At 42.4% G+C, this 13,696-nt stretch overlaps 1 protein-coding gene across 1 annotated transcript in view; it reads right to left on the bottom strand.

Annotated features, from left to right (window-relative positions):
- SMAD1 (SMAD family member 1) overlaps positions 1-13,452 on the bottom strand; it is a 74,093-nt gene extending 60,641 nt beyond the window's left edge. The window contains exon 1 of the mRNA XM_032412931.1: positions 13,389-13,452. The gene's annotated coding sequence lies outside the window, so the exon portion shown is untranslated. The remainder of the gene's footprint in view (positions 1-13,388) is intronic.
- Positions 13,453-13,696: the final 244 nt, after the last annotated feature.

Genomic DNA, 13,696 nt, shown 5'->3' with positions numbered 1-13,696 from the left:
GTAATTTTCCACTCAGGCAAATGTAGAGATGGAGAAAATGTATAGGTAAAATATTAAAATATTCATTTTAATGGCTAACACACAGCTGACAGTCACAATGCTATCTATACATGATGGCAAAAATGAATACTGTGAACTCTGGAGGATGTGGGTGAGGGAATGAGCAGCAGAGGGGAAGATAAAGCAAACCGTGTACTGGCATGGCAGTAACATCAGCTGGGGGCACTACCCCTTCAACTCTTATCTGCCTCATAACCCCCCCCTTCCCCCCCTTCATGTTCTGTGGCAGGGTTTCTCAATCTTAGCATTATGGGATGTCAAGCAGCATCCCTGCCCTCTACCGACTGGATGCTGGTAGAATCACTCTTGCCCTGCCTCCCCTACTTGTGACAACCCGAACTTCCTTTTCTCCTTGTAATCTAAATGCCTCAGGCCTCAACACCTCTATTTAGCTCCACTTCTAGACACTAGGACACAAGGAATTGCTGATCTCTTCAAGAATGGACAAGAGAAAGAGGTCAAACATACACATCCTTTCTTCCTCTCTCTTTTTCTCCTTAAACAAAAAAAAGCAGGGACAGTGGAGCCTGGGTGGCTCAGTTGGTGGAGCGTCTGACTCTTGATTTCAGCTCAGGTTGTGATCTCAGGGTCGTGGGATCCAGCCATGGGTCAGGCCCGTGCTCAGCAGGGAGTCTGCTTGAGATTCTCTCTCTCCCTCTGCCCCTGCCCCCACTTGTGAGCTCGTGCTCTCTAATATAATAAATCTTTAAAAAAAAAAGGGGGGGGGCAGGAACAAAACAGTCAATCGTCAGAATTAACTGGTATGGTTTGAGCACCTACAACGGGTATTACACAGGGTCAAGTGCTGCTGGGTATAAAAGACATAGTTCATACCCACAACGAACTTAAAATGAAAAAATTCACTCATCAGGTACCTACTGTGTGTCAGGCCAAAAGTTCTTAATGCTGGTAGACATTAAACTTGCCCGTAATAATTTTATAAAAGCTCCCCACCATAACCCTTGAGTAGAATCCCCTAGCGGCAGGTCCATGGATTTCTGCGGTGGTTGTTCAAGTGATTTTAATGGGCAGACCAAGGAAGAACAATCCTGTGATCATAAAGACACTGCCCGTTACCCCCAAGTAACTCAGTCGAAAGAGGTAATAAGAAAACCATAACAAAGGCTATTAAAACAAAGGCTAGACTAGACAAGCTGGTTTGTACTGTTCGTCAAAGTTACAAGATTTTTAGTGCAAGTCTAACATTTATGACCACTGATTCCCACCTTATCAAGTGTATAAAACATACCTTATGAAGTACAGACACACTCAAAAACTGCTGAAGGACAGGAAGCAAGAGCTCCACCAACTGCATTAGCTTTCTTTCTCAATCCCTTGATTTTAAAAGGCTATCCCAATTATAAGAGAAATACCTTCAAAGTAAGAATATGTAACATTAGTAATGATGGCTTGTTATTTAACTTTTCTTATTGTAGTCTCCTCCTACTGATAGGATTGCTCCTTGGAGGCAGAAACTGAGAATACATTTCTCTATCCCTCCCGCAAATATAGCAGACACACAGCAGGAGTGCACAAGTTACTTGCTGAATAGATTTTACCGGCTTAACAAAAGGCAGAACCCCAGAGTGAGGCTGCACCTTCTTAAAGGAGCCCTTCCCGAAATACAAATCCACATCTCAGCCTGCACAATTTGACAAGACAGAACTCTTCAGTGTTTAAATGCAAATAAATGCTATAAATACAGTTTGTGTGCCAATCATTTGAATGTTAATCAACTTAATTTTGTTCACAGTTAACAGGAAAACATTTAAAACCAATCAAACATTCCCTCAAGCTTGAACAAACTAAATGGAAATCCTGAGCACACAAACATGAACACAAGGAAAATAAAGAGGGTGTTATTAATCATGCCAGACTGCAAAGCCAGCAATGGGCAAAAAGCAAAACAGGAAGCTGTAACAGATGAGATGGCAAGCCATATACAATCTGCCATCCTGGGTGTTCCAGTAGGGGCTAAATGCTAGCACAACATGCTCTGCATTATTATTCCCTTTCATGAAAAGCTACAGTCTCTGATAAAATTAAGACCCGTTTTCCAGGCGGTCACCCTCCCTGTCCCACTCAGCTTTTAAAGAGTCTGAGCCTGACGAAGGCATATCAGTTCAGGGTTCCTACTCACAGTCACTCAGAAAAAGGAGGGGATGGGTACTGGCCTGAGTGGTAAGTGTGTAAGTGAGATTTAAAAGTCTTTTTCCCCCCAACTTTGAAATATTCACAGATCATCTAAGGGGCACCTGGCCGGCTCAGTTGGTAGAGCATACGACTCTTGATCTCAGGATTGTGAGTTCGAGCCCCACACTGGGTGTAGAGATTACTTTTAAAAAAAATCTAAAAGAAAGGAGATGGTGAGGCAGAAAATGCTGCCAAATAATTCTACTCTGGGGGCGCCTGGGTGGCTCAGTCGTTAAGCATCTGCCTTCGGCTCAGGTCGTGATCCCAGGGTCCTGGGATCGAGCCCCGCATCGGGCTCCCTGCTCCGCGGGAAGCCTGCTTCTCCCTCTGCCACTCCCCCTGCTTGTGTTCCCTCTCTCGCTTTGTCTCTCTCTTCAAATAAATAAATAAAATCTTTAAATAATAATAATAATAATAATAATTCTACTCTGTCTAGCAGCTCGGTAAGAACTCCCTTAATGCTGAGGTAAGACCGAGTGTGCTTCAGTCAGGTATGGACCTCACCCACAAGCAGCAGATGTTTCCCTTACAGACAGCATATGAAAAGCCTTTTTTTACATCCATGATCACTGTTATCCTTAAGAGAAAATCTGGGAAATTAAATGCTGATGCCTACCTTTTAAAATTACTTTCATTTTATAAGAACTTCTACACGACAGGACCTTTCTCACTTTGATACCTTATAAACTAATCAACTTCAACAATCAAAACCATATTCCCAAGCCCATCACTGGGTCTCCTATAAGAAAATGCCACTATAAATAGAATCTAATGCTGCAACTCAGGTAGGAGAGAAAGAGGCCCATCTCATTATACTCTGTGAAGCACTGGTGTCCCTCAGGTTCATCAATCACGTCAGTTGATTGAGAAACCGCATATAACTGATAACCCCTAATGGGATGGGAACACCTCACAGTCTTCCAAGACTCTGATCCCAAAATCACGTCATGGAGAGGAGCAGGGTATGATCAAGGAAATAAGATGGAAAAAGCTTGTCTTTTATAACTCTGGCTTATATATACCATGTACCTCCCAGTAACTCCAGCTTTGCTTAGGCAGCTGGGAAATTCTGGCTTCAATGAAAAATAAACCAGTTTTCCCAGACCAATACTTCCTGGTACATAAAGAATAACACAATAAAGTAAAAGACATCATCCCTATTCCAGTGAGGAATCTGGCCAGGACACAGGAGAACATTTTTTATTAGTAGCTAGCATTTCATGTATTTTTTAATTGTCTGTTCACGTCCTTTACCAATCTCGTTTTTTAGGGGTGCTGTCTTCCTATTGATTTTAGAAGTTTCTTACATAGAACAGTAAGTAACTTGCTGCAAATATGTTACCTAAAAGGTTGTTATTTGTAAGTCCATGTTTAGTTATTTGTAAGTGTGTATTTGGCCACATAAATGCTGTCAAATCTATAAAATTTTCCTTTATGGATTCTGCCTTCCACATTTAAAAGGGCTCTAGAGCTGGCTATTAATTACCCCCTCCTGTCTCTTGATGAAATGGCACATATCAATCTCCCCCTTCCCTTCCGACACTATGACAAGAATCCATGCCAGAATCTTTCTACACTGAGTGTGTATTACTCCACTGGAAAAAAAAAAAAGTAACACTAATGAATGCTATAAAAAAAGCCACAGATAAATTTGAATACTTATCTTTAAAAGCTCTGGGCAATTTAAGTAACTTCTTTAAATCATTAAAGGGCGTTCTTCTCTTAGTTCAATTACTATATTTTTCGCAAAAACATTTATCTGCAATTGTCAGGGAAATGCTCCATCTACAAATTCCCAAACTTGATATTTCACAATTTCATTACCAGGATTCCCATTGCTTAACTCTTCTCAATTCATTTAAGTCCATTAGACTCCTTATAACCTATGACCCCTTATCTAGATTGGATTCAGCACTGTTCTCATTAACGTTCTAGACTCTAAAATCACATTGATTTTTATAAACAGCTAACGTTTTCTGAATGTTTATTATGCCAAATCCTATACTGAGCATAAAATGCACCTCCCCTCTCCCCCATTTTAACACCTCTGAAACGAGGAACTTTACAATCAATGGTAAGTCATATCTAATTGACGGGGTTTTTTTTTTTCCTCGAGTAGCACATGAAATAGTACAATGAAATAATTAGCAGCATCTTAATTAGATGAGATATGAAAGTATAATTCATTTAATCTTACTATCAATCCTGAGGCTGATACTATTATCTCTATTTTTCAGACAAGGAAAAGCGAGGTACCAAAGTGAATGGTAGCTCCCCCAAAGTTATAAAAAGCAAGTAAGTGGCGGGGCTTAGACTTCAACCCAGGCAATCTGACTCTAGAGCCTCATCTCTTAACTGATTTGCTATGGTAGGCCAGAACCATCTTTACCAACATTTCTCTCCAATCTTACTATCAGGTCATCCAGTTATTCTAGAAAGTAATAATTACCTAATCCACAGCCACATCAAACTTCCCACCAGGCTCTGCCCTTGCTGTTTAGGCTCTGAATTCTCCATAGACTCAGTGGCACACTACCTGCAATGGTTCTTTCAAAACTTCTCCATTATTCTTAAACTTCCAATACCATTTGCCGAGTCGCCCACCTCACCACCCCAGTAAGGGACTCGTCTCCCACACTACTGGGAAAGTCAGCACAAGCTGGCAGAAGCTCCGCCATCTCCTTTCTTCTAACTTGAGCCCCATCCTACTTCTCTCTCGGACAACTGTCCCACCTTACCATGGTTAATATGTTGTCACCTGCGCCCTAGATCACTCACTCCATCATCTTTAATTGCTCTGTCCATTAACTTCTTTCCTTCAACCTTCGGAATCAAAGAGATTGCATCTATTTTGAAATATAAGTCACTCGAGGGCATCTGAGAATCTACTTCTCATTTTTCTTTTTTTTTTAAAGATTTTATTTATTTATTTGACAGAGAGAGACACAGTGAGAGAGGGACCACAAGCAGGGGGAGTGGGAGAGGGAGAAGCAGGCTTCCCGCAAAGCAGGGAGCCCGATGTGGGACTCGATCCCAGGACCCTGGGATCATGACCTGAGCCAGAGGCAGACGCTTAACGACTGAGCCACCCAGGCGCCCCTACTTCTCATTTCTTAATATGCTCTGTGTCTCTTCACACCTGCATTCACTTGATTATCCTGACCTTTCCTCCTTCAACATGAGCCAACCATACAACATTTTCCCACTCTGAACCTACTTCTGGAATCTCTCTTCCCCAGGCTTTCTGGTTTCACTGCTCCTCTGACCCTACATCTTTCTTCCAATTTCTTCTTCCATCCACTTTAAATATACCTCTTCCTTCTACTAATTCCCAATCGTGGATTTCAGTGGAAGGCTCGACCCACCAGCTTTTTCCTTTCCATGGTCCTCTCAGAATACCTATCCACTCTTGGAAGGTCAACCATCATTTCCAGGAGAAGACTCCTGAGAATCTTTTGTGAAGCTCTGAGCCCTTCCCTAAGCTTTGGTTATGTATCTCCAACTTGCCGGTAGGACACTTCTACTTAGAGACTCCACCTTAATTTGACATGTCAATTCAATCTTTATTCCTTCCACAACCAGTTCTTCCCTATTCTTAAGAAAAGACTTTATTAATTTTCCAGCCACTCAGGTTGGAAACAAGAATACTCTCTGACACCTCTCTCCTGTTACTCTATAGTGAAATAACCACCAACCGTTTTTTTTTTTTGCTCATAAAACCCATCTCTATCACATAGATAACTCAAATAGCTTTCCTATTAATCTCCTGGCATCCGGCCCTACCTTCTCCAATCGACACTGCATGTTCACCTTCACCGACTTCCCAATGCTTCCTTATTCTGGCACTGTAAGGTACTCAAATTCTCACCCCAACTTAAGCCTTCTGAACGTGTCTTCCCCCTTACCATACTGAGCCCCATCAGGAATACCCACTGTGGTGAGGTAGGGCTGCTCACTAGCCTCTACATCTGTGCCGTCCAATATGACCGTCACAGGATAAACACAGTTATGTTTAAACATAACGTGATTAAAGTTAAAATATCAACTCCCTTCAGTTGCACTGGCCACATTTTAAGTGTCACGAGGGCTAGTGGCTATTATATTGGACAGTGTAGATAGCAAACATCTCCATCACTGCAGAAAGTTCTGTTGGGACATGCTACTGTAGAGATTCTCAACACTCATGCCTAACTTCCTTGGTCTTTCATACCACTACTCTGCCTAGAATGTTCCTCCCTTCTACCTATGCAAATCCACATGTCCTTCCATACCACAGTGGTCCTCATGTGAGTTGTCTGCGTAACTTCTTATATGATCTTGTAACAACTCTTGCAATGTTGTTATACTTTTCCATTTTTGTGTGTCTTCTAATTATTGGACCACTCAGAACTAATAAATATTCAAAGGAGTAAATGAAGCATATACTCACTATAATACTGAATCAAAATTATCAAATTAATGGTATACATAATATCCTTCTTCCATTAAAAAGGTATGTTTTCTTTCAATCTAAACAAACAAAAGATCATGTATTTAGCTAACTAAATGACTTAATTTAATGCCTAATTATAATACTTGAAAGATAATTAGTTCCCCTTTTTTTCTTGTGGTGTTTGAAACTGAAAGAAAAAAAACCTTAAAGGTCTGAAATACTTCCACTTTGCATAAGCACACCGCAAAGAAACCACAAAAGACAGACAAGGAAAGGAAAATGAATGAACGGTTTGAGTAACTACACCCTAACTCTCTGAGATTATAGGAAAAAATATCTATTGTACGGCTACCCTAAAATTAAGGAGAAACTACAAATAAAGTATTTAAAAATTATGTATCTAAATATATTTTTGAATCAATAGCTAGACCCTTCTATCCTCTTTGCAAATATGACATAGTGAATATTTATCTATATTCCGAGCTCAACAGCATATAGACGCATAACTGCTGTGTATGTATGTGTTCTTTAAATTCAAGATTATTGTCTCAAGAAAAATAATTAAGAAACCAATCCACCACACCATAGATCTGGGTTCCTGACAAGGGAACAAGGCTCCTTATCTGAATACTAGAACTGAGCAGAGATTTGGGGGAAATGGCCAGGTAAGGATTCCCTCAAACCTTCACAAGCGGGATGCTTTATTTTCAAGCGGGAGTCTTGATTTGAGTTCTGATTTGAGCTTATAACAAAAACTATAAAGATGTAAAACTGCTCAAATACTGCAGTTCCCAGTATCTTCCTAAAACTCTGATGTGATCACTGGAGTTGAACTATTTATGAAAGTCTTGGCTTTTTCTGTCTGAAAACAGCCCCTCTTACATAAATGAATGTTCTACAGGCTGTTCGTTTCTGCAAATCAGCCAGCAGCACCTGTAAAATGTTACTTTTTTACCTGATAGGACTTGTTGTACATCTCTAAAACTGACTCCATCTTAATAACGCATACCAAAATGAAGATTTTAATTTAGATTTTAAGTAATTACATTCATGCTACTTAGCTTTGTTTGTTTTGTTTTTTTTTAAAGAAAGTTACTCTGGAGTAAGTGTTAAAAATTCTTCAGGTATTTTTGCTGCAAATCAGATGACAGATCACCACTATCTGCACTACCAGGTAACAGCAGAAAAGGAATATAAAGAGCCAAGAGATTTCAGTTTGGAGGAAAAAGGTGATGCCCTTATTTGTTATCAAAGCATCCCCTGCTAATCTTGCTACAAAAAATGAAACTAGAGCTTCCAAGTTGTTGAACACATCAAAGTGCTAGGAGAGCGGCAAGCCTGGAGAGGACACGGAAGCTCCTCACCCCTTCCTCTGTACCTTCCCCTGTGCCCTTCTTCCTTCTGCTGTTCCTGAGCTGAATCCTTTATAATAAACCGGTAGTCTGGTAGAGAAAGGGAGGAGGAGAGAAAGAAAGAAAGAACAGTAAAACCACATATAGAAGTACCGTTACAGAGAATACTTCATCAGCCTCATTTTATGACTTAATATCAAATTCCTCTACCTCCTTGTAGGTAAATTATCCTTCTTCTCCTCATATCTTTCCAATTCTCTCCCTAATACCTGCTAGCTCCTTCCTTAAATACTCTAAACCTTAGCTTTTGGTTAAGAATGTAATTTGCTTTTGAGAGTCAAGAGAGAAAATTCGTAGAGCAGAACTGACTGATTTAATTTGATCTTGATACAATCTTAGATCTCCCATTTTCTAGCAAGGTCCCATTGATTAAATGAGACATAGGGCTTTTCCTTTCCACCTCTACAATGAAAAATATCAATTTTAATCTGTAAAAAATATCTCTCTCAGATTGTCAGACTTGATTCTTATTCGGCTCAATGTTAGGTACAAAAAAGTCGATGCCAGGCCAAAACTTATCCTTTCCTCCCCTCCCAAAATTACACTGGATATGCTCAGAGCAAAACCTTAGTAACACAATGAGCGTAGAAGGAAAGGATAAACAAATGAGAACTCAACAACTGTAAGAGTGGTCTGGGTTCTGGCTTTCCCCCTTCTAGTCACTTAGGTGAGTGACTCCAGGCAAGTCGGCTGTTTTCTCTGGGCCTCAGATTGCTCAGCTTGATATGAACCAACGGGATTAGAAAATCTTCAAAGCAGCTTTTAACACTAAATATCTCTATTCTCTACAAAGGAAATTACACATCTTAATGTTTATGAACGCACTTGGCAAGACTATTCCATGGATGTCCTTCACCTGAAATATCATGCAATTTGGGTACTTGTGTATACAAGCTCACCAGGGCATATAAACATTTTTGCATTGGAGGATCTTTGGATTGGAGGATGGGAATGAGCAGATACTGGATTCATGGTTTCATCAGATTCTTAAACAGCCTGACCAAAGAAAAAAAAAAAAAAAAGGGTTTAGAGTAACTGCAAGACTACAAAAAAGTAGACATTAAATGTGGAAAAAAAAAATTCCAGGATTTGCCATGAACTATTTTCATCTCAAAGTATAAGATCTAACAGCTAAGAGAAGACTAATTTTGATGAGATAAACTGAACTACTAGAACTTTTCTCTTCACTACCATCAGCTTGTGATATTACAAGAAAAACACATGGGGAAAGTGGCAGGAATTATCCAGAAAAGCAGAGATGAAAATAATTCAGCACCGAAATGCCTTACTTTTTTGTCAAATTTATTCTTCCAATTATGTTCTGCTTAAATATGTATAATGTAAACATTATGCTTCTTCTTAAGCACTCAAAAGAAGACAGCCCGGAAAAGCACAACAGAGGGCAAATCTGTCTAAAAGCCTAAAAAATAAAAGTCAAGTCATGTCCATACTGGAATAGTAAAACCCAGCAGAACAATGATTATTTGAATATTCTAGACAGAAAAAGTATACATATAAATATAAATTAAAAAATATATACATATATAGTTAATTAGTTAAAAGTGAGGCTCTAGAGTCAGACTGCCTGTTCATAACCCAGCTAAGATTATAAATCATAATCACTCACTAGTTATGTAGCCTGAGGCAAGACACTGAATCACCCCGAACTCAAGTTTCTTTGCCTGTAAAATGTGATAACAACAGTACTTATGTAAGTTTTGGGGTTTCAATAAGGTATGAGTATTAAAAATAAGCATACAGTAAAAACTCAGAAAAATATTAACTACATTCTAAACCAAATTAGGGTCTATGATAAATATGATCCAGAGAAAAATCAATCTCATTTTATCCAGTACTTCAATTATCACTTCCAGTTTTTTATTTTATCAAGAGCAACTAGTAGGTGGAAAAATTAATGATACATCCCTTACTTTTCCTGACCCCACAAACTCATTAGAAGTAGTAAGCACAGAAGTAGCTGAAAGAGGAGTAGAAAGGAAAAGCAGAAGTAAAGGTCCTAGAGCAGCACTGTCCAGCAGACCCTTCTGTGAAAATGGAAATGTTCAATATACATTGTCCAATATGGTAGCCCCTAGCCACATGTGGCTAGTGCTACTGAGAAGATGAATTTCAATTTTACTTACATTTAAATACCCATATGTAGCTATAGCTACCTTATCGGATAGCACCTCCCCAGATGACCCATAAACTGAATAAAGATTGCCAGAAATTTCATCAAAAAACAAGTCTTCTTTTCCTGAACTGTTCATACATTCAATTCAAATATCTTTGCTTTCAGTGGAGACCTGGTAACCGTGACTAGTTAAAGAAATAACATGCCAGCTGATCCATCAATACTGTGCAACTCAGTGTTAATGAAAGGATCAGAGATAAGAAGTACGTGGACCCTAAGAAGGTCCCTAAGGCCACGTTAAATTCAAGCTCACATGAAGCCTGATTCAGTACACAGGATCAAGAGCTGCAAAGGTCCTTATCAGAACCCCCAGTGCATCTGTCTCTCCCCTACCAAATGGAAAGCTACTTAAGACAATGCAGACTGAACATCCTTTCGTTTATCTTCAATTTCTTCAGAAATTAAGACAATGCAGACTGAACATCCTTTCGTTTATCTTCAATTTCTTCAGAAATTCAGAGTTCTGTAGGCCTTTCCCTCTTTCAGAAACACTAGCGTTCCTGGGCAGCTCAGCCTTTCCACTATAAACAAAATCCATGTACCACCCATATCTGAAGTATAACGCCAGACTCCTGCTTAGCTGCCCCTGTAATATGGTTTAATTATGATGACTGAACTAATAGGCTGACATCATAGACTTTTACAGGCTGACCCCATGTCATCCTGATGTATCATTTTGCACCAGTTCAGTGCTGTAAATCAATTTAAGATCTCAAGCAGGTTGAAAAGGCTGGTAATGATGCTTTCTCTGCTGTCTCTGGAGACTCTACATTATACACAACTTACATTATTTATAAAGTCTCAACGATGCCTCCATTAGCCTTGTAAGACTACACAAATGAGATCTTTTATACACACAAAACTTGGCCTTGATTATGCAGGCAACTACAGCTTAAATATAGTCATCTAATTACACCCCAGTTTCTTCTTTTTCCTATCTAACCAAGTCATTAAATTTTATCTTTGAACCAGAATTACTATAAATCAAAATCACAAACTGAAATTTAGTTTTTAACTGATAAATTGCATGTGGGAAAATGGGATTTACTTAATGCTTTAATGAACTTAGTAGGAAAAAATTACTTAAATTCCAAGAGCTGTAAGAGGTTAACATTTTTAATTGCCTAAAAACGGTCATTCCTCTAAAATGCAAAGGTCATCAGCTCTTCAAGGGTATAAAACCAATGGATACTACAAAAAGGAAAAATGTATTTGATTACCTACCTGTGGTTGGAGGGGTCAAAACTAAATCAAGGACAAATCCCTACCCTCAGAAGAAACCCGATCCTGCCTGGATCCTCCAGAGGCTCTGGCATCACCCACCTCTAGAAAATCATCTCTCACGACCCTGGTTACAGTTTCCTAAGAATTGCAATATCATACAAATGTATACCACCTGCAGAGAAATATCAGATAACTGCAAATGGGAAAGAGAGGGAGAGAGAAGGACAAACACCTTAATCAGTTCAGCATACTGAGGCCTGGCACCTATATCAGAATAACAATAATGCAAAATATTTCTACTACATGAAAATGCTGGGGCCCTGAACCTGGGTCCTGCCTCGATTTTTTTGTTTTGTTTTGTTTTGAAATAGTGGTTCCAATACAGCTCAGCTACCTCCCATAAAACGTAAAGTGGTAATTATAAACAAGATGAAAAGTCAACATGGGCAGGGAACAGTTTTCTCATTGTTACTGAAAGTAGGCATGTTACCCACCACAGGCAATCAGAGCAAGAAATGCTCTGAAATGAAGGCATTCTGTGATTGAGGTGCCAAGAGTTTCAGCAACAGGATGACACACTGAAATCATGCGACTTCTGTTATCATTCCACACACTCTGAAACTTCAGATACAACGGAAAGAAGAGAACAGGAGGGCAAAGGAAAAGGCCGGCTGCCCCAGCACTCACGAAAACGATGCTTTCTCAAGGAGATGGTGCTGAGATGCGCCTCAATTTCCAGCAGGGAAGCGTCTTACTGGCTATCTTGCACAGTAGATTGAAAAATCGTATGCGCCTCAAAATAAACAAAAGCCGCAGCTACTGTAGTTGTAAGATCCGGCAGGCATTTGTTCTTCCTCCCTTCCTAAAGTACATCAAGGAAACGTTCTCCCTTTAAGCCTACATGTATATTAAGCAACTAGAAAAACAAGCCCACGTCTGTCTCTCTCACACCCACTCCCCCCGCCACCTTCCTACCGCAACCACCCCGAGAAACACTAACAAAGACAGAGAGCGGAGTAAATGAACAGTTGTTCAACAGCGAACTCACAAATACACATGCAGTGAGGCAATCGAATCCGGTAAAGGGAAAGGAATGAGACGACACTTGGGAGACGCACGGGGTGTAGGCGGAAGAGGAAAAAAAAAAAAATTACGCGCCGCCGCCAAGCCTTTGAATAAATTAGAAGGAATTTCGGTGCGAACTTTCCTTGACCTCGACCCCCAAGAGGCTCGTTGGGGCAGAGAAAGGACCCCGTCTGGGATGCGGAGGGGCGCGAGGCACCGGGTGTCCCCCTCGTGCCAGACCCGCTCCGCGAGGCGCCGCCCGCGTACAGGGCAGCGCCCGCCGCTGCCCTCCAACTCCCGCAAGGGTCGCCCGGGCCGGCGCGGGACACAATGGGCCCGCGGGCAGCGCGGACGGGCCTCGGCCCGGCTGCGGAAAGGGAAAGAGAAACGGGGAGCGGGCGGAGGGGGAGGGCGGGAGGCGAGGTCCCGCCGCTGCCAGGGCCGGGGGCGAGGCTCGGGGCCGAGGAGCGCGGCTTCCCCACCGCAGACCCAACAAAGACGCGAGGGGAACCCCGGCCGAGCCCTGCCCGGTCGGCTGGGCGCCAGAGCAGGAGGAGGTGGCAGGTTCGCTCCTCGGAGCGGCCGGGAGGCGCCATCATGGGGGGGGGGGGTTCCCCAGTCCGCCCCACGCGGGGAAGAGCCCCCTCCCCGCCGCGGCCCGCGTCACCGGCCCCGCACAACCGCGGCAGCCCCGCGGGCCCGCGCTTGCCCCACAAGAGGCGGCGGCGGCGCTGAAAAGCCCTGGGCGCCGAGGGAGGGCGGGGACGCGGCAAAGGAGAAAGTTGGGTTCGGGTCTGTTTCGTTTTACCGGGTTGGCGGCGCGCCCGTCCGCGCGGGCGCACGAGTGACCGGGCGAGCGGGGTCCCGCGGCCCCGGTCCCGCCGGCGGGGCGCTGCGCCGCGCTGCGCTCGCAGGGTCCCTCCCCGCGCCTCGGCCCGGGCTGAGCCGCTCGGCCTCTCCTTCCTCCTCCCGCCCGCCCGCTCGCTCTCTCGCTCGCTCCCGGAGCCTGGATTGATCTGGTCGCGCTGGCGTCAGGGAGTCGGAGCCGCCCAGCCTCCACTCCTCGGCTGCCAATACCCGGCGCACTCGCCCGCCCGCACGCTCGCTCGCTTGCTC

This window comes from Phoca vitulina, unplaced genomic scaffold (genome assembly GCF_004348235.1).
Source record: "Phoca vitulina isolate PV1807 unplaced genomic scaffold, GSC_HSeal_1.0 scaffold14, whole genome shotgun sequence".
Classification (NCBI taxonomy): Eukaryota; Metazoa; Chordata; class Mammalia; order Carnivora; family Phocidae; genus Phoca; species Phoca vitulina.
Note: the sequence above shows the minus strand (reverse complement) of the source record. Positions and strands in the feature narration are given on the sequence as shown.